This window comes from Vidua chalybeata, chromosome 10, assembly GCF_026979565.1.
Source record: "Vidua chalybeata isolate OUT-0048 chromosome 10, bVidCha1 merged haplotype, whole genome shotgun sequence".
NCBI classification, from domain to species: Eukaryota; Metazoa; Chordata; class Aves; order Passeriformes; family Viduidae; genus Vidua; species Vidua chalybeata.
In genome coordinates, this window is record NC_071539.1 from 15,196,447 (window position 1) to 15,221,005 (window position 24,559).

Below are 24,559 nucleotides of genomic sequence, written 5' to 3' on the forward strand. Positions count from 1 at the left end.
TTAACACCGGGCCCGCGGGCTCTCCGCGGGCGGCAGGCGGGCGGTGGCTGCGGCCGGGGCCGCGATCCCGGCCCGGCGGCGGCCGGACGGCGCGGCCGCCATTTTGCTGTGCCGATCCCGGCAATGGGATTGCCCGAGGTCTGCCGGGCAGGGCCGGGCCCGCGCCCTCCGCCGCCGCCGCGCGTGTTCCCTGTCCTTGCTCCGCAGCCAACGCGCCGTGCCCAGCTAACGCGGCCAGCGGGGGCCTGGGCCTCTCCGCCGAGCTGTTCGTAGGCAACCACTGGGAATTCAGACCGATGAGGAGACGCGGCGCTCCCAGCACCCGGCGCCTGCTCCACGGCCATCAGTGCAGTGCTGTGCACGTCCCTGAGAATTCCTCTTGGACCTAACGCAGGACTTCAGTGCCTGACTGTCCTTCCAGGCCTTTCGGCCAGGAAGAAACAGAAAGTGTTTCTGAGCATAGATAGCTCTGTGCTGCCTTCTGCCACTTCCCTCCAGAAAGCAGAGATGAAACTTATCCTTGAAAAAAAACCCTGAAATCAATTATATTTAAATAGCGAATTATAGTAACATTTACCCTTTTCGTTATCTGATTATATTATCTTTTTTAAAAGCATATATAGGAACTCAACATGATGAATTTTATTTTAAGCAGCATTCTAAAACATAATTTAGGTTTCTTGATATTTTTACTGCCTCAGGAAAGAAGCAGAAAATTACCATTGGTGCTTCATAAGCAGTAACAAATGCTCCCTTAGGTAAAGGACAGAGCTTGGTTTCATCTGTCCAGATGCTCCATCCCCTTTGGTACAGTTCCCCCACATACTGTCTCAGCCTCTCACTGCACTCAGCAAAGTCTGCTTTCTCAGAACTCGAAATCAGGAAGCTTAGAGAAAAACTGGGCTTTGAGACAAGTGAAAAACATTGTTAGGTAAATGAACAGTTTGGGTTTTGTCTTAAAGCTTGCTTTTGTCCAAGGCTAACCTATGCTTATTTTTACAAGGTATTCTGTATAAGGCTTCACGGGACAGAACCTTTATTTTCAAATATTAAACCTACACATTAAAAGCACTGAATAATAGGAACTGGTCAATTTTAGACCAAAATAAAAAATAAAATCCAGAAGCATGAACTATTTCATCATTGTCACACTTGATGGGCCTGGAAGTTAGAATTTTGGTAGAGCCTCTTCATGATAAATGCTGCTTATCATTGCAGGAAACTGGTTAATATCAACATAATGTACAAAATCTATCATAGAGAGGGGAAGTTTTGTTTTTTTCCCCCCCCCAGCATTCTGTCTTGGAACTATCAGTGCTTTCTCAATTCATTAAAAGCTATGGAAGGAAATTTTTTCCTGTCAGGAAATTGTAGCAATTTCAGTGACTTATCTATACACACAATTTTCACTAACTTATACAGTCCACATTAAAAGTTCATCTTAGAAATACTGAACATTTCTGTGAAGAGTTCATTCCTTCTGTAATTCTGGATCACTGGAATTCTTACCTACAAGTTCACCTACAGAAGCAATGAATGTGTTTTTAGTTTAGGGCTCTCTGCCACCAAAAAACTATTTCTTTAATCTCATGGCAGATTGAGTGATGATATGACCAGTAGCTGTTCACCAACAGCTGTGGGAATGGGAACAAATAATTGAAGAGCACAGTGGTTTCGATGGCAAAGGTAGAGTGTGTCCCAAAGTTTTCCCAACATTCATTTTTATTCCAACCTACATAATGGATAAGCAAAGTTTCATACTTACATGTAGGTTACTTTTAATCTTGGACTTTGCCTATTGCTTATTTGCTGGTTTTTTTCATTTATTACTGTTTTAGATATGTATATACATAATCATATGTATTAATGAAGATTTTTGACACAAGTGCCATAAAAAGTATGTGTGACAAATGTGTTGTCAGTAACAATACAATAAAATGGATTAAATTAAACCTGTTGTAATCCCTTAAAGGAAACAAATGCCTTACTGAACAAGCATCTTGAAACAAATTTAAGGAAGATTAGGTTATTAATTCCTCCTAAATCTTAATTTAAATTGATTCTTTTAAATTGTTTTGAAAATCAGATGCATAACCATCATTTGTATAGCTGATACGTCCAACTTAGAGACAATAATTTATTTGTACTTAAACATTGGATGCTCTGGTAGTCTTAATATCTGTAGACAATATAATTGATATGGAGAACGAAAAAAAGAATCAAGTTTTCTCTCTCTTTTTTTTAAAGGGTGTTTTCTTAAGGCAATTTGAACTATTGGGAATTCACAGTCCCATCATCTCATTGTGTGTTAAAAATATTCTTCAGAAAAAGTAATTCTAAAACTGTCTTGACCTCATCCAAGGTTTTACATAATCATTCTAATGTTTCATGTAAAACCAACTGTAAGCAAAGAAAATGGAGGCACTGGTGCTGCAGCCAGACCTGTAAATGCACTACAGTGATATGTGGGAGAAGCTGGACAAGATCCATTTGCTCTGCAGCCCTGATTCCAGAGTGTAATCCCCAACACTAATGATGCACTTTAGAAATTGAGCTTGCTAGAGTATATGTACCAATTCCTATTAAACATAAATGATTGTGCATCACAGCACACAAACACTGTGTTCCTTTTAGAAGGAAGTCCAAGTAGTTTAGCATTGGATTATTTCTCATATGGTAAATCTGCAAGATCTAGAGAAAATTTTCAGCAAATCTCTTTAAAATGTATAAAACAGTTCCAAGGTGACTGAAATGGTGGTGTTGGGATGCTTTGCTAAAGTCTGATAATTTCACTTCTGCAACTCGTGGCATAGGGTATTCTTTCTGTAAGAGTATTTAATGAAAAAAATGTGCCAATACTCCTCTCTAGCCAAGCAGTTTCAGTTCTTAAGCAACAGCAGAAAACCACATATAGAGCATTACTCAGTCTTGCAAATTCCTCATAAGCAACAGGAGTTTGGCCAGGATTTGACTGGTTTCTGTCTCACTGCCTAGACCAGCCTATCCATGAGAAAAGTGCTAGGATAGACTGTCATCTTCATTGCTCTCCCTGCTGAGGTAAGAGCATCCAGGGGTGCTGCTGGGAAGGAAACACAGCTGCTCTGTACCCTCAGGCAGGCCAACCTTTCACTCAGGAGTGGGGCACAGCAAAGACCCGGCAGCCCAGAATGACTTCAACTCCCCTTTGTGGTCCATGAGGAAGGGAAAAAATTTATGTGCAACCCTTTTCCTCTTATTCCGCATCAAGTGGGAGGGAGAAGGAGCCCAGTTACAGCACCTGCAGCAGCCCTCTGCCCTTCCAAGTCTGGTGGAGAGGAGAGAAACCTGGGACAACTCACTCAGCTCTCAAACTGTGTGAGCTGTGCACATGCACCGAACCAAGTCTTTCTCCAAGAAATGCTGCCTTCTTAAAATTAGGCACGGCCTAATCAGAGTCCCATTAACACTAAACAGGACACATACAAGCAATTTTTAAAGGTGTAACTACATTTTTTTCACCAGTCTAAAAAAGAAAATGAAGCAACGACAATAACATAAATCCAAATTCTTCTCTTACACAAAATACAAAAGCTTATGTTGTACTGCTACTAAGAATCACCTGACTTTACATCTTGCTATCTCTGAACAATCTTATTATTATTTTCCATTTAAGTCTTTCTTTTTTTATGTGCTGCTGGCAAGCCATTTTCTAGCTGCCTACACTTGTAGGACATACCAGTCCTTAGCAAACAGAAATCAGTTGCAAACATGAAGGTATGCTTACAGGCAGAGTGACAGCAACAGACATTCTTCTCTTGATGACTCTTGTCAAATGTAGTGATTAATATATTTGAATAGCTTTAAACAAAAGAAGCAAACTAAACATTTAGGTTTTGTTCATTCAGAACAATTACTGTGTGGTATTTTGTTGCCTGTTCTGTTATCAGAAAGGTAAAATAAAAGTAGTTGAGTTCAGCCTCCATTTTCCAATTTTCAGAGGAATATGGGAGCCAGAATCCACAATGCAGGCTCGAGGCTGCTGTTCTTCTGGGTGAGGTATGTGGGGGCCAGGCCAGTGCCTCTGTTCTTGCCCTTTACTACAGCTGATGTAGCAAATCAGGATTGACTGGAAATAGAGCTCAATCTGCACCTGCAAACACCTCATTCAGTTGGTCTGCCAGCTGGCTGGACACACCCATTTTGGAAACCAGAACTGGTCTTGAAGCTGTTAATTCACCACCACTAGCCTCCAGTATTCCTTACAATTTTGCAAAATATTTTTGGTTTTGCTGTTGTTTTGGTAAACCAAAACCAACATACAAGTAAGTGATAGCCATTGCTCTCAGTCATCACTTCAGCGTGGCCAATATTATGACAACTTAGTGGACACGCAAGAACTTCATACGCTCTTAAATATTCTTATGCTCTGTTTTGTGCTGACCAAAGGGGCCCAGCCCAATCCCTACTCATTCTTTTCCATCCTACTGCATGTTTCCAAACTAAAGGCTGAAGCAGGGCCTCTGCTCATGCAGTGGAGAGGACTGTAGCAAAGCAGACAGTGCTGGCAGTACAAAGAAAACCGTGACGGCTCCAGCTCTGGTTTGTGCTGCTTGCTCTGCCACCAATGTGAACTGCTCAGATCTGAGCTCAGCTCGGGGGGGGGACAACAGCAACAACAACTACTACTACTACTACTACTACCCCAGCAGTTGGCTTGCCTCTCCATAATAATTTGCCAAACTCTTATTCACTTAGAAGTCTTAATAGTAGCATGTGTTAGTACATATCCATATTGTTTTTGGTTCAAGATCATGAAAAGAGTCATGTGGCAGTGTTTAAACTATCTGAAATTAATACTAGATTCTGGTATTGATTCTCAACTTGGCTGTTGAGAGTAAGGGGAATGTTGAACATTGTCAGGATAATCTTAATTTCATAAATCTGATTGTTATGTATGAAGTCTGCTCTCTTACTAAGCACTCCAAAAAAGTAAATGGGAATATTTTCATTGATTTCAAGGCAAATTTAATGAGGCTACTTGTCACCTAAGCAACTTCTCTGGTTACACCTACTGAATTTAAACCCAAAATTTGCAAATTCCCACTTTCCCCATCTTTTTAATTAATAGGATTTTAGACCTGTTTCTTTAAAATACATAATTTAGGGTAACCCAAAGGGTTGGATACACTTTTCATTTTATATATAAATGAATACTTTAGGAAGAAAGGCCAAAAATAACTTGTACATAAACTTGCTGAAGTCAGTAGATAAATTTCTCAGAACTGATCTTATTTATCTAAGCTTCTTTTTAATCCGGGACTGAACACTTGCACAGAAAGTGTAAGTGCTGCCTAAATGCTATATCCAGATATTATTCCAAAAGTCAATGATCAGCTGTCATTTTGACTTCCACAACTGTTTCTCGACCCCTGCCTTCTCCTCTTGTCTGGCAGAAGACAACACTTGGGTCATACCTCTTTGCCTGGCTACATTAGATAATTGGAGTGCTACAAGCAACACCAGCTTCATTCTAACTTAGTGGCTTTAGTTTGTCACTGTGTGAAGCAATGTGATCATGCTTGCTTCTTAATGCTGGTGCAAGATTCCAATTGAGAGTGCCTGAGCATTTCTGAAAGACAGCATTACCCATGATTTCCATCCAAACTTACAGCAGTGCTGTAAGTATTCAGAATCCTAGAGGAAAGTTTCCATTTGCAGACCTAGCCTACCATTCCAATTTTATCCAGCTATTGCAAGCCAAACTGAAAGTGCAATAATAAAAATTCACAAGAGATATTTCCATTGAAAACATGAGGGGTTTTGGTTAAAATCTTTGAGTATTAGGAAATCACACTGGGCCATGCCCAGAAATCTTTTTATATGGTGATTTTCAAGATGCATGCATTATTGTGAGCACATGGTATGTAAATGCATTGGGCTGCTTAATAAGCATTCACTGACACACATCTGCAGCTTTGCTAATGTACCTTTTATTCCTATGTGGTTGTCAAGGAAACAGGTTATAGCCCAGTATTCTGTCTGAAATGTACTGAGCAAGTGTTCTATGATAATTTACTTAAAATAGGTACAACTTCGGTTTTGTAGCTCATTGCTTCTGTAAATGCAGGTAGCCTGAATTTATCGAATTGTAATGTTTCACTGATTAGTTTAAGCCACCAATGCCAATTTTATTGTCTCTGAAAAACCCTTACATTTTCTGTGTCACACAACATTGCATATTAAAAGTAAATTTAATTACAGAAGACATTTTGAGATATTCTAGGGATTGAAGAGGGCTTTTTGACTTGTGGGGTTGTGTTTTTTTTGGTTTTTAAAAAATTTGATTCTTTACCGTACATTCTGCCTGGTGACCTTAATTACTTATTTAAATTTAGAGATTCCACAGTGAGAATGACTCTGATGCAACAAAGCATTTCCTACCAAAATTTGTGCAAATAGTGCCACTGAAATCAGTGGGATTTCTCCCTTTCTTATACCCTTTGGTACCAAGGACCACATTAAAAATTAATGAATTAATCAGAATTTCACTGATTCTTTCATTTGATACAAGTATATCTTAAATCTACGGACATTCACAACAAGGAAAAAGGAAAGTGCTAATATTTGAAGAAGCTGTGCAAAATGTGAACTGTTATTTTGAAATATCCTTAGTGATTTTGTATCACAATACTACACCTGAATCTACAAACTTCTCTTTCCAGCTCATTAATCAAGAGGCTTTTTACTGTCCCTGATTAAAGTCATGTATAAAGGTAGAGATTCTATGAACTGTACCCAGCTTAACCAACACAACAGTATCAGAAACAGGCAGTGGCACTGAGAGTTCCTCTGCCTTCCCAGTGTGGCACAGGTTTGTAATGAACACTCATGACTGGGATTCAGAGCTAACATTCTGGCATGCTCAGGAGGTTTGTGTGCATACCAATATGTTTGGTTTGTCAGATCACTGGAGGCTGTAACAACCTGTTTCAAAAACTATTCTGTCTGATTTTTTTTGTCCAATCTCTATGGCAATAGAAATGCAGTAGGAATTGGAAAAATCCAACAATACTGACATGAGAATAGAGCAATGTGGTACCATAGTGAGAACAAATCTTAAATTATTGTAATAAATTAGAAATTAACAGAAAATATACCCAGGTAATGCAGTGGTGATGGTGTTAAATAATTTAGCTCTATTTCTATGTGAGATCACCCCATAAACTTACCCACCCAAAATCAGGTTGTTCTTCTGTTAGAGTCTTTTAAAAGTGGTATTGACAGGTATTTTCAGCAAAACCATCTCAGTAATTTTGTGAAGTGTGTGGCTACAGTGTATCGGCCTGCAAAGGGAAAAAGTCCAAATTTAATGACTGAATTATTAGATGAGTACTAATTTCCACATACATTGTGTAATTCATCAAAATTTTTCCCTGGGGTGCTGTAGGGCTCCAAATCTACATCTGGGAACTTTAGAACACACCAGCAATAAATCAGTAGCATTAACCAAACTTCTCCTGCATTGTTTTATTATGGTTTATCCTGTGTGGTGCAGACTGGACATAATGATATGTTCTAGACAGAAATGTAAGGATGTTTGCAAGTTTAAAGTAATTATTTTGAAAGACATTTTCTTTCTCCTCTTTCTCTTCCACCACTTTTCTTTTGATCTCTCTTGTCACAGATATCACCACAGTATTTGTGTTAATGACATTTCTAGGCAGCTCTTTTTCTCTGGAATACACTTCCTGTATTTCTCTACTTAAATGATTATTCATCACTGTCAAACATCCTGATTTTATTATTATGTATCAAACATACTAAAAAGGTTTTCCTGTAACAGTATAAAAATTGTACGGAACAGGGTTTTGTTTCAAAGATACTGAAAAAATGAAATTGTTCCATAGAGGAATTGCAAAATCATGCTGATAAGGCCTTATGACTCAGCTGATAGGCATTCATACAGCAGCAAGTATGGAGCAGCAATTAAAAATACATCGCTCCATCCTCCATTTGCAAATACACCATATGCTCTTAGCAATACCATTGTACAGGAAATACAGGATCCATTACTTTGGCTTGAAAAGGTAAAAAGGTGAGCTAATTTTTTGTTGTTGTTGGTTCAGCCTTGTACATTTTTAGTATATGTTAATTTGAATAAGAAATCTGTAACTCACATCTGCCCTTAACAAAGGCCAGAATGAAAAAAAAATGTAGTAAGTCATTATTATTACCTTAAATTCCAATAAAGGCATATTTATAAATGACCAAAATATGATAAATGGGAAGCTTAAACATCATGTTTGGAGGAATCCAACAGTTAAAGATCGTACCAAAGCTAAAGATTTCCCAAATTTGATAATACTGTATTCAGTAATACTGAATTCAAATACAATATTATGCATAATAAAGCCCTTTTAATACTTAGTGAAGCAATTTATGTGATAAAGCACAACAGACACTAGATACCTCAAAAGGGTTAATTGGTACCTATTCATTACTACTAGAATCTGTTTAATAGTCTGACAAATATTATCTGAACACAGGTAGTTTCCCACTGAGAGATCTGCACTTTCAAATCAAAATGAAGTTTAGAGGCAGAAGTAACCGTGATTAGAAAGACCATTGAAAAACAAGTAGGACAGTGTCCAAGTGAATAATTTTTTGTTTGATTTCATTTTTACTCATGCTTTGTTTAGATTTTCTGTTAGGCAGAAATGGAATTTGCATGGATAAAGGAACAAATTCCATTTATAAAACGGGTGGTTCAGTATCAACAATTTGACTTTTATGATAAAACTAAACACCCCCTCCCCCAACCCTCAACAAAATAAACCCGAAAACCCTAACAGGCCCCCCTGACAATAGCATTTGCAGGCTGTGCTGGAGGTGGGAAAAACTGCACCTGCTCCTCCATGCCCTGGTTAGCCCCCTTAGCAAAAGAATAAAATGGATGAAGTTTACAAAAGGTTTTTTAATGGCACCTCTGTCTACAACATTCTGACACTCTGCATTAGCTGGATGTAAGTGCCACTGAAATACATACAGCAACCCACGTATAACAGTCAGAACTGGAAACAGCTTGCTAATTACTGGACTCCTCTTGAAAAAGAACTCCGTTTCTTTCGCTAAATTACTGTTCGTGGCTGCCAATGAGTTTTTCCAGATTCATGAAAGCACTTGAGTCATATTTATTACAAGAGGACTTGCACCCCTTAACAAAGAGCAAATCTGCAAATGGATTTAAAACAACCATAGGGAAACGTGCTCATGTAATGGAGCTACTTTTTAAAAATGCCTTGAGTGGGTATGTTTAAACACAAAGATACAATAAAAACCAGTTTATTGCTAAGTGCCTCTCTTTTCTAAAGATAAGTATCAGAGGCAATAAATAGATTAGACATATCATTTGCTCAGCATTTCCTTTAAAAATAACCACACAAGAAATAAACAAAGAAATTTACTTTCTTGCTACATTTAATGGTGCCCTCCATATTAACATTTTAGACAGGAAAATAATCAGCAGAAGCAAGCTACTGGAGATAAATCAAATTACAAAAATGCAGGCTTTAATACGTCACTTGAGAGGTGCTGTCTGTTACATTTCCAGTTCTGTTTCTTTAGGTGGAACAGAGGAATACTGGAGTGCATTAAATTATTCTTATAATTATGAATCTAATGGTTTTATTGTCATCATTAAGGATTTGCCTATTATGACACATGATGAGTCATATTCCTGAACAGTTATACTCTGCTCATTTGGAATGCACTGAACTGGTATATTTAGAAGTAAATGAGAATTAGTTTAATATTACTCATACTGTCAAGGCTATTATTGATAATTGGCTGTGCTTCTAAATACCTCCTCTGTGTTCACTTGCAGTGCTGAGTCTTCTTCCACACAGAATATACTCAGTCATTTTAAAGTCAAGGACATGAAAGGAAAATGGCTTCCCTGCTGCAAAAGTCTCATTGCAGTAGTGAGAGTTTCTCAAGTCACGTACAAAGGGCATCGACGAGGAGGTACACTACGTTATAAGCTCAGTGGAGACATTTGGTAACATCTGGTCTGTATAGGCAGTTACCTGTGCTTTAACTTTACTGGCATGGTAAAAAAATACTAGCTAAAAAGAGAAATAAAGAATTATAATACTTAAATTTTGCAAAATCTACAAGGTCTGCAAATTACCGCAGACCACAAGTGAGCTTCTTCTCTAAAGGCTTGTTTAAGGTCTGACAGGAGTTCTTTTGCAGTATTCTTAAACACAGTTCTTTACCTGAACTTCAGACTGGCTCCACTATTTAAAGAAACGTTTATTAGCATTACTGTGGCTGAATTCAGCAAAGTTGAAAGAAGGTTTAAAGCTTCTGATTCTCTACATTTGTCAGCTGCTAAATGTTTCAGTCATATTTTTATACTTGTGATGATAATAAAACTATTACTTTACATAGTACACACAGTACAAACCTTGACCTATATGCAAAACTGAACTAAATTAAAAAAGAAACCAGGGTACGTTTCTGGGAACAACCAATGCAAACCAGAAATAAAACAGGTTTTTGTGTGTACAGCTTTATAAACATGGCATCATTTAAGAACTGATAGCCGCATGGAAACACAAAGTGAGATCCCATTCTCAGTTAGAACTAAGAGGAAACAACTGCGACATTTCCATTTGCATTGTGATATTGCTACTAAAGAGAATAACATCTTTCTACATCTCTACCACTGAACCTTTTTAAAGGATTTGGTTGCCAAGGAAACTGGTTCTGGCCCAGTATTAATCTGAAAGAAATATATTATGAGTTGGTGTAAGTAATGCAGTACTCATAATGATTGCTATTCTTTATGCTCAAATTCAAGTTTTTATACTTAAGGCTGTTAAGTTTTTATTTAATAATTTTTTTTGTGTTTGAAGTAAAACAAATTTCAGTGAATTGATATTCAGTTTAAGCTGACAGGGCCATCTATATCAATCTCTCTCTTTAAAGTTCTCCTACCTTTAAATAACAAGAAATACTGCAGTTTTATGTTTGTAGCCAATACTGAAAATATAAGCATTAAAGTATAATATTCTTTATTTAATATTTCGCACAAAACACAAAACCGCTTATGACAGAATTTAAATATTTTTCTTTTTTCTAATCTTCCTCAATTTTTATTTCTACCTTTTAGCTGCAAGTTTAGTAATGCTTATAGTCAGCTTTAAAATGTAATGGAATCAATAAGGTTTTCAAAAATTCTTTTGTTGCATAAGCGCTGCCACGCCCTTTGTACATATGATTATTTTAACAGACATGATTGCTCCACTTTCACAACAGATTTAAAAAAAACAGATAAGGGTAATTGCCATGCCAACATGTGAAGCCAACAATTTAATATAGGTTGTTTCATTAACAGTTTAGTATATTTTAAAATTGAAAGCTACATTCCAAAGCCCATTTCATGTTCTTGCAACACTGACCAAGAAAACAGTAAAACATGCAAATCTCAACCTACCTGCATGTACCACTTAGAGCAGTGTTAACATGGCAATGCACCAGCCATTTTTATGTAAAGCGATGGAGATAAGTTCTGTTCGTGGTCTTCTTGATAATTTTTTAGCAGCAGTTGTCAAAATTCAGATGGGAAGCAGCTTGAAAAGACTGTGAGCAGGAGAACTGAGTTTATCAACAGGGAAAGCAGGAGTGGGAAAAAAAAGTCCTCATCCAAGGTTTTCCGAAACTGCAAAACAAGGTTGGCTTGCTTTTTTTTTTTTTCTCCTCCTCAGAGGGTTCAAAGCTTGAAGCTGACCACTGCAAAGGCCACTTGTCACATTTACTGAAAATCAACCTATTGATATCACAGCTGAAAATATAAACTCGACAACCAAAGCCCATTGCACAACGGGGACTGCGTAAGAGTTAAAAATAGATTTGACGTGCCTCCTACCTGCATAATAAATATGTAAGTTTCAAGTGCTTTAATTCGATATTCACATTAATTAACAATACAATATACATTATTTAAACTACAGTAAATGCAAGAAGAAAAAGGGTGACACCATCTGGAAGCACAGTTTGCTTTTTTTTTCCTTTTCCAAGGGCTAATAATGTAGTTTGAATGTGATGACAAGCTAACAGCTCACCACATTGCAAATGAAAAAAGAATTCTTAAGGTGATGCTCAAATATCTAAGCCTGTAATGAAGCACAAACCAGTCTTCACTACTGCATGACATGGCACACAGACCATTTACATACTCACATTTGAGATACTAGGCACAGTATAATGAATTCAATACACAGCATGCACACAGCACAAGCAATGTTAATCCTGCCTGCCATTTTAGGCTTGCAGGAGTAAGATACATACTGCAGCACAGCTCTGGTAAGGGAGGAGGCAGGGGACAGCTCACCTTAAATGCAGTATCTGATTAATGTTGTAAGTGACATTGCGTATCAGCTACAGAGTCTTGGTTCAACTGGGTGGGAGGGAACAAAGAAAATTGTCATCAACTGGTGATGCAAGATGAGCTCCAGTCACTAACACTGTTAGCAAACTCCAAATTCTACAATGATACAGTAGTAGGCATTTCAAACTCTTATCAAAATCTGCTTGTGCAATGGCTGAGTCGCCTGCCGAGGAAAACAAAACAGTCTTCTTGCTTATTGGAGAAACGCTGCATCCACTACAGCAACATCCTCTTGATGCAGAAAGATTTCACGTCGCACATATTAAATCCTGAATGCATTTGCTGTGCTTTCTTAATTTTTAAGTTCCAGTATTAAAAAATAAAATTAAAAGCCAATGATAGCAAAAATAATATAGCTAAAGATCTAATGTTCAGACAAATAAAACATTCCTTTTTCTCTCCTGTTTTCTCTCTTTTACAGTCCATCAAAATCCTGAGCAGTATTGACAAACCACACGAGCACCGGGTCTGACTGCATGATCAGCTGTCTGTGTCTACGCTACACCCTGTTAACCACAAGCAGTGTTAGAGCTAAATATATCTGCAATGCAGAAACAGTAGGTGCTATGTGGTATACAGTTCTGATTCGTTTTAAGATATTTTTCTATCCTCAGATATAACAAATAAAACAAAATTTGCTGCTGATCTCTGTCAAGCATGGTATCTGTCAGACTTACAGAACATAAAAGCTATCCTAAGTACACTGACCTAGATAACACTAAGAAGACTTAAGCAGCGTGCAAGCATACTCACTGTCAAAGCAAGGAAAACGAAACAATGATTGTCTAATCAAACTGAAAGCAACAATTCACTAGCACAGTATAAATTCCAAAATGCTACCTACTGTATATGCACATCTCATGTTATTGGAAGATGCAAAGCTCCTTTGTTTTTTTTTTTTCTCAGCAGCTTTTCTTAGCTACGTTTGCACAATGACATTCTGACATCATGGAGGTCAATGCAGATACTAAAGTGCTGTCGTCTTGAAGAAAAAAAAAATTGAGATATAAAGCCATAGCTGCAAAGATTATAATAATAATAATAATGATAATTAAAAATTTCACATCACCTACTTAATGTCTTTCTATTACCCTCTGAGATTAATAGCACGTATGTTGTTCAACCGCATACGTTAAATTGGTATCACCCTCTGCAGAGACTGCAAGAGTAATTGTGGGAAATACATTTTTGTAAATGTCAAAAAAGGGTTATCATCTGGAAAACTTAAAAATACAACAAAATATTTTGCATGTGTAATGAAAATATGCAAAGAGAAAAGCATCAAAAACTGCCAATCTGATTAAAAAAAAAAAAAAGCCTAATGAGCAAAATTTTCATTGTCACTCTGTCTCCAGAAGGAGAATGAGAGAACCATGCTGCAGTTTACTGTAACCTGAGTTACCTTCCCAGAAGGCTAAACCATCAGGTGAGGTAAAACAAACCATACAATATACCTGTTTAGAGAGTAAAATCCCCCCAGCATGTCGGTGACTTCTCTCAGCTTTTTATCTCTCTACCTGCAAATACCGCAAGATGATATCCAGCACAAGAACAGAACTGTGAAGATTAATGTGTTAGCTCTAAAAATATTCCACTGAAAGATTTCCTTGGGTAACCATTGTTTACCATATGTATAAGTAAATCTAGATGGTTTCTGAGCAATTGCAGAAATAAACAGCTCTTTGTGAGGCCAGATTTGTCCAGAGAAGCGCTAGCTTTCATTTGACCTGCCGGTACAGCTGAGGAAGAAAGCAGCCAAATTTTCAAACACATATTCTTTCCCTAGGGACCTGTGTATGTGATGATTTTTTTTTTCTCCAAAAAAGCACCTCTTTTTAAAAGAGGAGACTAATACCAAGTATTGTATTAAATCAGAAAATGTTGCACAGCAAAAACTGGGCTGCTGTACGTATGTATTCACTTCTTTTCAAAAAATAGACAATCTTACTTTGCTTTTTTCTGCCTTTTTTTTTTTTTTTTTAATGATTAAATAGGTATCTGTTTAATTTGGAGGTTTTTCTTTGGGAAATTATTTGGCATTTTGCTCTCTTTCATTTTAAAGGCTGGGAATGAGATGTTCCTAACAGTCAGTGCTTTAAAATATTCAGAATCCCCTTCCATAAATAGCACATCTGTCACAGAAAGGGAATCCAGCCAACAGAAAGGCAGATCAGACCAGCAAAAACAACTGCTATTCCAATGCATGATTACGAAATAAGTTTGGATTTTAGCAAGCCCTTATTTAGATTTTTGGTTTGTTTTGAGGTTTTTAAAGTATGAGCTGTCTGATTATATAGATGCCACCATATATGAAATTTAAGAAGGTTAAATATGTATAAATTTTGAGGGTTTTTAATGCTCATCTCTTAGTCAAATGTATATTGTCATGTTAGTTTAAAACCATGACAAAGTTCCTATAGATTTCAAGAACAGAAGATTTGGGCTATATGGAACAGTTTGTTAAAGTATGACATTATTATTTCAGAAGCAAGTGGTAGTTTTATTTAAAGACAATGATTTCCAGCAAAAGACTGATTTCAGTGGAGTCTCACAATAAATAAATCTGTTCCTGCATTCTTGAAGTCAGCATTCTCATTCACCCAGATAAGCAGTGCTCTGGGACAGACACAACAAGGTGATCTGGGTTGTGTGATTTAGGAAACATTAAAAACCTGCTGGAAGTGAACACAGCAGAGGAATAAACATCCCACACTGAACGGGGAAGTGAGCTTATCCAAATCTTTATGCGTATCTCTTGCTTTAATGGGCCATTTTCAGTGCTTAGTAATAGTTTTGCAGGCTTAGATTTGCAATGATTTTGCTTCAGACTCAGCATCATTTCAGCTCAGAAATCAGTCTCTAAGTCCTTCTATAATTGCACAATACACATCATAGTAAATAAATAAATTTTTTAAATTGCACTTGTATGTTGCACAAATTCAGTCCAATTTTTCAAGGTTGACATATATTAATACTATATGTTACTTCTCAGTCAGCAACTGGGATTTAAGTCTAATATGATTTGTGCCAGAACTGTTACAGTCCCAAGGCACTGTCTCACTTGAATCCTTACGTCAAAATTCCCTGCGTCTGCAGGGTCAGGACTACCTCTGTTCATGCTATAAGCTTGTGTTGGTTCTGTATTCAATCAGCTTAAAGTGAGCCCATTTCAAGTATCCACACTGGATCTCACAGGCTATTTGTGTTGCAGCCTTTCTCACTTTCAAGCATCCTACTTGTAAACATGCTTCCTCTTCCTTTATTTTTCACTACTCAAGTGCGACAACATCTTATCTCTCCTCACATACTATAGCTTATCAAAACTGGTGAGGAATGGAGAGTTCCAGCATCACTTTATATTGAGCATTCTCCTCATGGTATATGTTTCTTTTAGAGGAAATGTCCTAGTCCTCCACATCAATCATTTGGCAAAAGGAGGTAGAGTGTGGAAAGAAAGACTCACTTCAAGTCCCTAAAACAGTACTGATTTTTGTCTCAAAGTATTGCCACACCTTGTCTTCCTAAGAAGGAAATACTAAGGGCAGTCTAATAGTCCAGGAACTCTACAAGCACTAACCTTGTAAACATCTGGAGGAAGACTAGGAGACTTTGCAAAATAAGTGACAAACGCTTTTAATTTTACGTGTCTGTCATATAAAGCTCGCTTCTGTCTTTCTTTGACAGTGGCCCAAGTTGGACCAAGGGACTAAACTGTGCCTCCAGCTATACAGAAGACATGCTGCATGTGGGACTTCTGCTTAATAGTAGTGAACATGTTTAATAAGTGAATGAACAAACACACATACACTTGGGTTCATTCCCTTCTTTTGTTTTTAAAATTGTTTGTCAAATAAACAAGCGGAATACAGCAATCAAGGGGCAGAATCAGCTCCAACCCTCAAGAAACTGTAGTCAACTGTTTGGTGATACCATCCCTGCAAAGCAATGACAAGGGGACATGAAGCACAGCTGGGAATCCAGGGTGGGTGTTTCTAAAAGGGCATTCCAGAACTGGCTACAGCCTATCAGCAAACCTGCTCTTGGAACGACTCCTTCAGCCTCTGAATTTAGCTGCATTAATTATGTTTGTCTCTTCATTCCACTAGTGCCATTGCATAAAACACATTATTGATGAGCACTCAGTTTGAAATTCAGAGTTATTCTGGAGAACAAAAAACCCACACCCTTTATCATGAACTAAAATTCTCTGACCTAACAGTTACACTCAGGAAAGCATCCATATACCCAGACACTGAGCCTAGTAATTAACCTGCTGCTCAATTGCCTTCCATCCAAACTCCTACTGCTACATCCTCCATGAAGAAGCTGCCTTCTTCAGTACTGAAACCTCCACTAGTTCTTGTTGGGATGTAGAAAACAAGGCAGGGGGAGGAAAAAAAAGGACTGATGGTAGAACCTCCAGAGTTTGCCTTGCCAGAGCCAAAGTAAAGCACATTTATGCCTGATCAGGCCAGCATGCCCTGGACTTCCTTTTGTGTACAAATCTAGTTTAAATTGCCCCAAGGATACAGACTAACTCAGTGGAGTGCTGACAGTTTTCCCAGACTTTCCCACAATTCCTTCTGTGTGGCTTTGTATGTCTAAGAAGTCTTCCATTATTTGCTGGGACAGAAAACAGTTGTTCTTTGTTATTCCTATGACTGATTTACACAGTTTCACTTTTAATTGTCACACTCATATGAACAGGCCATCAAAAATAATAGCTAAGTGATCTAAGATGCAAGTTTAGACTCTTGCTGTTCCTGTTAGATAGGACTTTTCAGCTGAATTAAAAGAGCAGCATTTAAAGGCAATTCCTTTTATAAAAGGCAAGTACTGACAATCTAGAAAAATAGCAAGTATCTGAATATTATGAAATGTATTCAGATACTCCATTGTATCAATGTGTTATGAATATACATTAGGAGAAAGCATAGGCTTTCCTACACTGAAGGATCCCAGACAAGTCATGTATTAAGATACACTGAGATGCTGAATGTTTTTTTGTGAAACACTTCTAAGAGCCACTTACAGTCTAGTACTCTATAAACCATAAAATTTTTAAGGATAGATCACCTGAGACTCACTGTAAACAAATGGCAAAGAGAATGTCTTAAAACACTGTAGAACCATCCATGGAATCTCAAGAAAATGATACCTTTACAGATATTTGCACTCACCTTTATAGGTTGTATTTCTGTATAATGTGACACTCACAGTAATTAGCAATAACAAGTGGCTTTGTCTTGGCTTTTCTCTGAATAGTGCTTTAATTACCAATGAGCATGGTCTCTCCATCTAATTCTATCTCCTAAAGCCCTACTTGCTAAACTGCTGCCAGACACTATGACAAAGGTTTCAAATTTCTGTCTCTTCTCACTCCTGGCTAATTCACGTGATTAGTGAATGTAGGTATTGTATTTTTAGCAAATTTACTATGTCCTTGCCACTTTTTTTTTTTTTTTTTGTAGAAAACAGCACAACTTGCTTGTGTTGATCAGCTCAACCATGTTCACATCACCTATTTCTTCCAGTTTCAAGGAGCAGACTTTTCTTTTAGAGAGTAACAGACTCAAAGATTTGATATGGAAAGAGTCTTCATTGAGTCACATAAAATCCTGCAGAGAGATTACAGTAATTTATCTGAATCATCCTTGGTAATACTAGACAGTAGAGACAAGAAGGGCAATAAAAATTAGGTTGGAAAAAAAGGAAGTTTCTCAAAGTAGCCAACATAAAATCTATTCAGCCATTTTATATTTTCCAATCATCAAAAAAATTTCTTTGATAAACACATGATTAAAGATACTTCTGGAACATAAGACTTTCAGAAGAACCAGTCTGTAAATATGATCTCAATTATTATTGGTTTTATTTTTCCATAAAGCTTTAGTAGGGACTGTCTACCTATTTTAAAGAACAAACAAGATGAGAATAACACACATTTCTCATTATTAAAAATAGTAAGAAATCACTTGTGAATAATACAAGTACTGGAACAAGCAGGGGTAGGAAGCTGACGTATGTCTGCAGAAGAGAAAATACTTGAAGTCCCACAAAAGCTGTTTAGCATTTGGTAAAATAAAATGTCACATAACAGAACAGAGTAATCTCACTACTTAAAACCCACGTGTAGAGATGACTGCCTCACAGCTCCAAATAATCTTACAATGTAGAACCAATGCAACCAACAAATCCATTTCAGGCTCACGTGCTCAAGCTTAGCTATCCAATATGCTGCTAAATGTGGGCTGCTCTTTGAGGCCAGCAGATCTCAAACCATTTCTCCTAATTAGTTAAGTTGTGAAGCTTGTTCCTTCATTTCTTCCTCTGCTCCTGACAAATGGGAGGGGAGTTCTAAGCATTTGTCTTCCAACTTTTAACCCGGTATGTGTAACCAAGACCCAAGACATTAACGATGAACCTCAGATCATTTCCTCCAACAGCAGAGTGAGATTTGTCTACTCCCACTCTCTTCTACTGCCATCATTTCCACAGCTATGACTATTTATTGTCCTGACCAGACAGGTACCTCATTTTTAAAAAAGTTGTTCTACAAATCACAGCTCTTTACAGTCTGAACTAGTTCAGCTAGAACTGAGGTCATTGTAAATGAGGGCCTGTTTAAAGAGCTTTCAGTCCTAGATCACTTACAAAATAAATTACATAATTTCTCTTTGCACAAATTCCACAGGTTTTCCATTTGCAGAACTGAAACTGTTGTGATGGTTTGAATAAGCCAGGAAGATAAATGGACACACTAACAGAAAGCTGTATCCCATTAAATCCTTCAGAGTTTCAATGAAATTTTAGGAGCTGGTGAGCAATGGTAGTGCTTTGTTAGAGTGCTGAAGTACAAAAGGCTCTATTAACAATAATAATACACTTTTACAGCATGTTTTATCCAACAATCACAGAGATCATTACAAACATTAATTGAGCCTAACTATAGCCTGTGATGAATTAGCATTATTATGCTAATTTTATGGATGGAAAGAGAAAAAGACAGAGAGGTTAAGTGACTCACTCAGGAATAGAACCCAGCACCACGTGCACAAGGGGGTTATCCCAACCAAGAATTATTGACAGACTAATCCAAATGGGATGTCAAATACAAACATTATAAAGCACTCCCAAAACCATGATGGTCTGAGGAAGTGCTCACCAGCAAGGGAGAAGTGTTGCTGTGGACGTACAGCAGGTAAATTTCTTTCACTTGTTCATTTACTTTGAAACTCTCACTGGACCTTTGCAAGATCATTCATGAGCACCAAGAATTTCTTACTGGTTATATTGGTTTAGTCAGATACACATCTAAAAGTAGGAGAATATTTTGAATAATGGTCATGAGGCCTGAAGCAGTCATCTGTGTTATTCACATCACTTATGACTTCAAAGAAGAGGACAGCATGACTGTATCCAGTTTCTTTAAAACATCATGCTGGATATAGAAAGGAGGACAAAACAGTTAAAATATCTCTCCAAGTTCCATTCTAGTATCCTCCAATATTTTTAGCTCTTGGAAAAAAAAAAAAAAAAACAAATAAAAAACCCCAAAAAAACCAACCAAACATTTAAAAGCTGTTTTGGCTTCCTCTTCTTATTGAATGTCCTGGAAAACACTTAATCTGTCACTCGCTAATCTGATTTAATGTATCTCACAGTAAGAGCTACAACAAAGTTGCATCTTTGCCAAGCATCAGAGACTCTATTTCAGACAAAAAGAATCCTTTGCCTTTCTTCCACCCTTTGTACTATTCACCATTTGCTATTTATTTAACACTGGTAGTTTGTTTCATGTGCCTGCTTGGTTTTCTACTTTTAGACTGCCTTTTCAATGATTCCTAATTTCCATGATATTTGATAAATTTTGAAACATTATCAGTTTCTAGAATATCACAACTTTTATGCAAATGTGCCTTGTTAGTCCCCAAAAAATTAGTTTAATTAAGTCGTTAACATACTTGCCATTGTTAATAGCAGAAGAAAGCAAATGTTCTCTTATGAATATCCAACAGGGAGTAACTAGTAATTAATGAAAGGTATTTTCCTCTACAACATACTGAAGAAATTATTGGTGATTACCATTTTCTCTTTTCATTAATCTTCTTAAAGATTTCTTACCTGCTTATGCTAAATATGCCTTTTATTTGCTGGGCAGTTCTGGTTCTATCACTTTATATGAAAGGTTTCCCTTCTTCCTCATTTCATAAAAATTAAGTTAGTGCAACATGGAAGCTGAACAGTAGAGACATAAGCAAATCAACTGGAGTACCAGCTTAGTCTCCATTTCCAGCAAACCACAAGCTTCCCTGCCAGCAGTATGGTCAATGGTGGGAGCTTTATCCAGGAGATTTCACTTAGGGCCTTGAGGATTCCATAAATTAACATCTTCTGAACACTGCTGGTTCAGATATACCCGTCATGACATTACTTCCATGCTGATTCTGACAGAAGTTGACATTTGGAAAGAACAGTCAAAATGATGAGCAGTAGAAGAGCCCAAAACAGCCAATCAGGATTAAAGGGGCTCAACCTCACACAATTGAACAGGCAGAGTCAGGCAGAGAACACTTCTGTTTTGACCCTCTCCATGTTCAATATGAACTGAAAGTAAACCCTGAGGCCAGGGCCTTTGGGTTGAGATGAGTATTTTTGTTGCTTTGTTTACTTATATAAGAAAGGTCTAAACAACCACACATCCATCTACATTGTCAGTTGCAGGATGTAATTGCAGCAGCACCTTAATACCTGAGCTAATTTGAGTAGTGACAGAAAGGAAGATACACAACTGCTCACTTCAGCCTAGGCCAATCACACAAATTCCTGGGATCCCAGACCTGGTGGAATCACAGTAAAATCCCTATTTTTGGTGATCTTCCAAGTTTCCACAAACACTTGAGGCTGAATCTGTGTCATTCTTCTCAACATTAGGTGTTTGTTCTCAATCCAGGTAAGGCGTTAAATCCATTCCTTCAGGAACCAACTGCATCACTTTTTTTGTTCTGGTTCACTGCCTTGCTGTGCAAACACTTGTGCTGGCCCAGGGAAAAGAGGTAGGAACAAATACCTGTGCCTGGGAAAGTGGCGTGACTGCCTCTTTTGGGAAGCAGCTCCTGGAAGAACTGGCACCACCTTCTGTACCTGCCACCTCTTAACACAGCCTCATAATTTGTTTAAACTGGTAGGAGCCAGGCAGAGATCACACTGCTCCCAGTGCCTGGTCCTTATGAAGGCTGGCTGCTCCCTAGGGACAGGGAGATAGATGGCAGCAAGCAGAGCAGGTGGCTCACCAGACACCCTCCACCTGACCTGAAGTAAGGGACAGGACAAGTTAGGGCTGGTAGCCAGGGTCAAAACAGGTCATCAAGCAAGTTCATGACAATGAGGCAGGTCCAAGGTGAGGCTGAGAAGTCAGTCTGGGTCAGATAGAACTCTGTGACTGACAGGCAGGTCTGTGATACCAGGGCAGGTCAAGCCAGGAGTGGTACAGCCTTGTGATCCCCAGTCAGGACAACAGTGAGAGGGGAAAGCCAAGGTCAGGCTGGGAGGTCAGTCCATAGGTCTGAGGCCAGAACAGTCCACAGTGCCCAGATCAACAGGCACAGCTATGGCTGTGGTAGAAATAGGTATTGAATGTAAACAGAGCCTCTGGGCCCATGGGTAGGGCTGTGAGGGAGTCCAGTAAAGGCTTATTAGTGTCAATCAGAGTCCAGACAGTTCTACTTGTTCCTCTTCTTGTGTCCTGTTCCTCCCACCCTCCTCATTCTAGCTTAGTGCTTGTGAGGCTGCATGTGGAGTCAGAGGAAACCAATCCTCTTGATAAGGTTATTTCCCCACACTGCTGTGTGAACACCAGAACTGGTGCTGTGGCATTGGCTGGAACGTGTGGCTCAGGGCTGAGAATCAATAGACAGTGGTAGATGTGGCAGTGTGGTCTAAGTGGGGTCTCTGCCACCTGTAAAACTACAGAGTCTTCTGGAATAGTACAGATATGAATTTTCAGATTGCAATTACCTTCTAATATAAGAGCAAATGTATTGCAAGTGTCACTGCTCACAAACATCATTATAGAATTAATTTTTAAATGTATATAGCTCTACTTGATGATCTATATGCACCTGGACTAGATGGTTGTTGTGGGTCCTTCCCAGCTGAAATATTGTATTCTATAGACACAGTTGTGGATATACTTATATTTGCCTAAAAGTACTAGAAGACAGTCAGTATCTCTAAGAACATAGTCTGGGCTAGAAACATTAAAATAAAGGAGAACCAGTCACAAGGATGAAGAAAGGGGAAAGGAAACAATATCCTTCTTTTTTTTTTTTTTTTTTTTTTTTTTAAATCAGAGCTTGTTTTTTTCTTTCTACACTCTGTGTAATAAGCCAGCAATGGAATGCAAATTAACATTCATGGTTTTTTTTAAACAATAGCCTTTGTGTTCTGAACCACACTGACAAAATAGAACAATACAAAAAGAACACGATCACAAAATCTTTTTCCAGCAATGTGCAAAACAGTTTTGTTGGAAACATCTAACTGTGAGGGAATCTGTTTTGGAAAGTAATAATAAAGAGAAGTTGGAAGTCCAACTTCTCTTTACTCAGTGGAGAATGTATTTCATTTTTTTCTCAAGCTGAATTTCAAACTGTTACATCACTGCAAATTCCATGAAGTCAGTATGGTCCTGGGCTCTAGGTCTAGGCAGCCAGGCTGAGCAGATATAAGCAAGGGCGTAACTTGATTTCCAGGATTTTCGTTATCAATGAAAAATGCACTGAAAAGCACAGTGCTTCACTGTCAGAGACCTGACCACTCACTGTGCTTGCAAATACAGAAAACAGAATGCATCACCTAAACCTATCACCTTTTGAGTTGAAGACACTGAGAGAGAATATTCATGATACTTGATGCCAGCTTTACTTCAGAGTAGGAACACTAAAAGGTAAAGATACATGTAAAAGCATGCTTTCTCCTGAAAAAATTTAAAATTTGGAAAACTAATCACATGATTGCAGTTACTGCTGGCAGATGTCAGCTCCTGTGGAAAAGTGTTTAACTGCTGCCCTATTAAACTGCTGTGTAATCTCTATTTAGGCCAAATCACTGCTTTCAACCCACATGTGTAAAATATCCCAACCTATCTTTACTTGTGGGCAGAACCACATGGCCTGAGAGACCTTCCTGGAAGGTGTTGAAAAGCTTTGCAGGACTGCAGAACATCTGTCGTGAAGATGTCACAGATGACTGGTACACTGGCAGTGTTTGGCAGAGGTACTCCAAGTATAGCCACCTTGAGAGTTCACCTGCTCCAAGCATATCCCCCTCCAGGGGAGAGGCTGGACACAGCCTGCTGTGGTCCAGGACAGCTCAAAGGGTCTCACTTAGGACACTTGTTTATAGGACTGCAGAAGAGTTGGCTTTAGTCATAGTAATTTTCCATCCTGGCCACAATTAGAGTCAGTGACTTTCTTTGAAAGTTTGATAATAAAAATGTTGTTCCACTCAAGTTGTTATTCAGTCTTGAAAACTAATTTTCCAAGGCAATTCTTTGAAAAACAGGAGCTGACAGAGTTTCTGATAAGCTCAAGAGGAGCTTAGTCCAGGTGCTGTTCATCAAGGCCGAGGCTTAATGGGTGTTTCTGAGATGACAGTGCAGCCCAAGGAGTGGGGGAGGACGTACCACCAGAGAAGGCAACCTTGAAGATAAACTCCAAGGTGTTTCTGTCTACATTCTCTGAAATGCAGCCACCAACAGCAGCCACCACTCTGAAATCCTCTGTATAAATCATCAGAAGCTATCCTCTCCATTAACAGTGGAGAATATACAAATCAACAAGCAATACCAGTCATAATCCACTGAAGGGAGAAGGATCACCACAAGGACAATTGGTTTCTGTGTGTCTTTTCTACACAGCATGCAGTTCTCAGCCATTTTCAGCCTGTGGTTACTCACTGGGGTAAGCAGGTTGGCTGCTGCTGCTTTTTGACATTCTCTGCCACTATAAAATGGACCAATGTCATTTTACAATTTGTAGAGCAAAAGTAGCTTAAGAGAGCTTTTTAGAGCTGTCATAAGGGATAAGGAGAAAGTCAGAATTCAGCTACATCCCTCATTATGTT

General features: G+C 38.2%; 1 long non-coding RNA gene across 1 annotated transcript; it reads right to left on the bottom strand.

Moving 5' to 3' along the window:
• Window positions 1-7,110: 7,110 nt before the first annotated feature.
• On the bottom strand, window positions 7,111-13,450 carry LOC128792923 (uncharacterized). The gene is made up of 4 exons (XR_008432594.1): window positions 13,278-13,450; window positions 12,377-12,442; window positions 11,480-11,625; window positions 7,111-7,322 (listed from the first exon to the last, which is right to left on the bottom strand). It is a non-coding gene; the product is annotated as an uncharacterized LOC128792923 (long non-coding RNA).
• Between the last annotated feature and the right edge of the window lie 11,109 nt (window positions 13,451-24,559).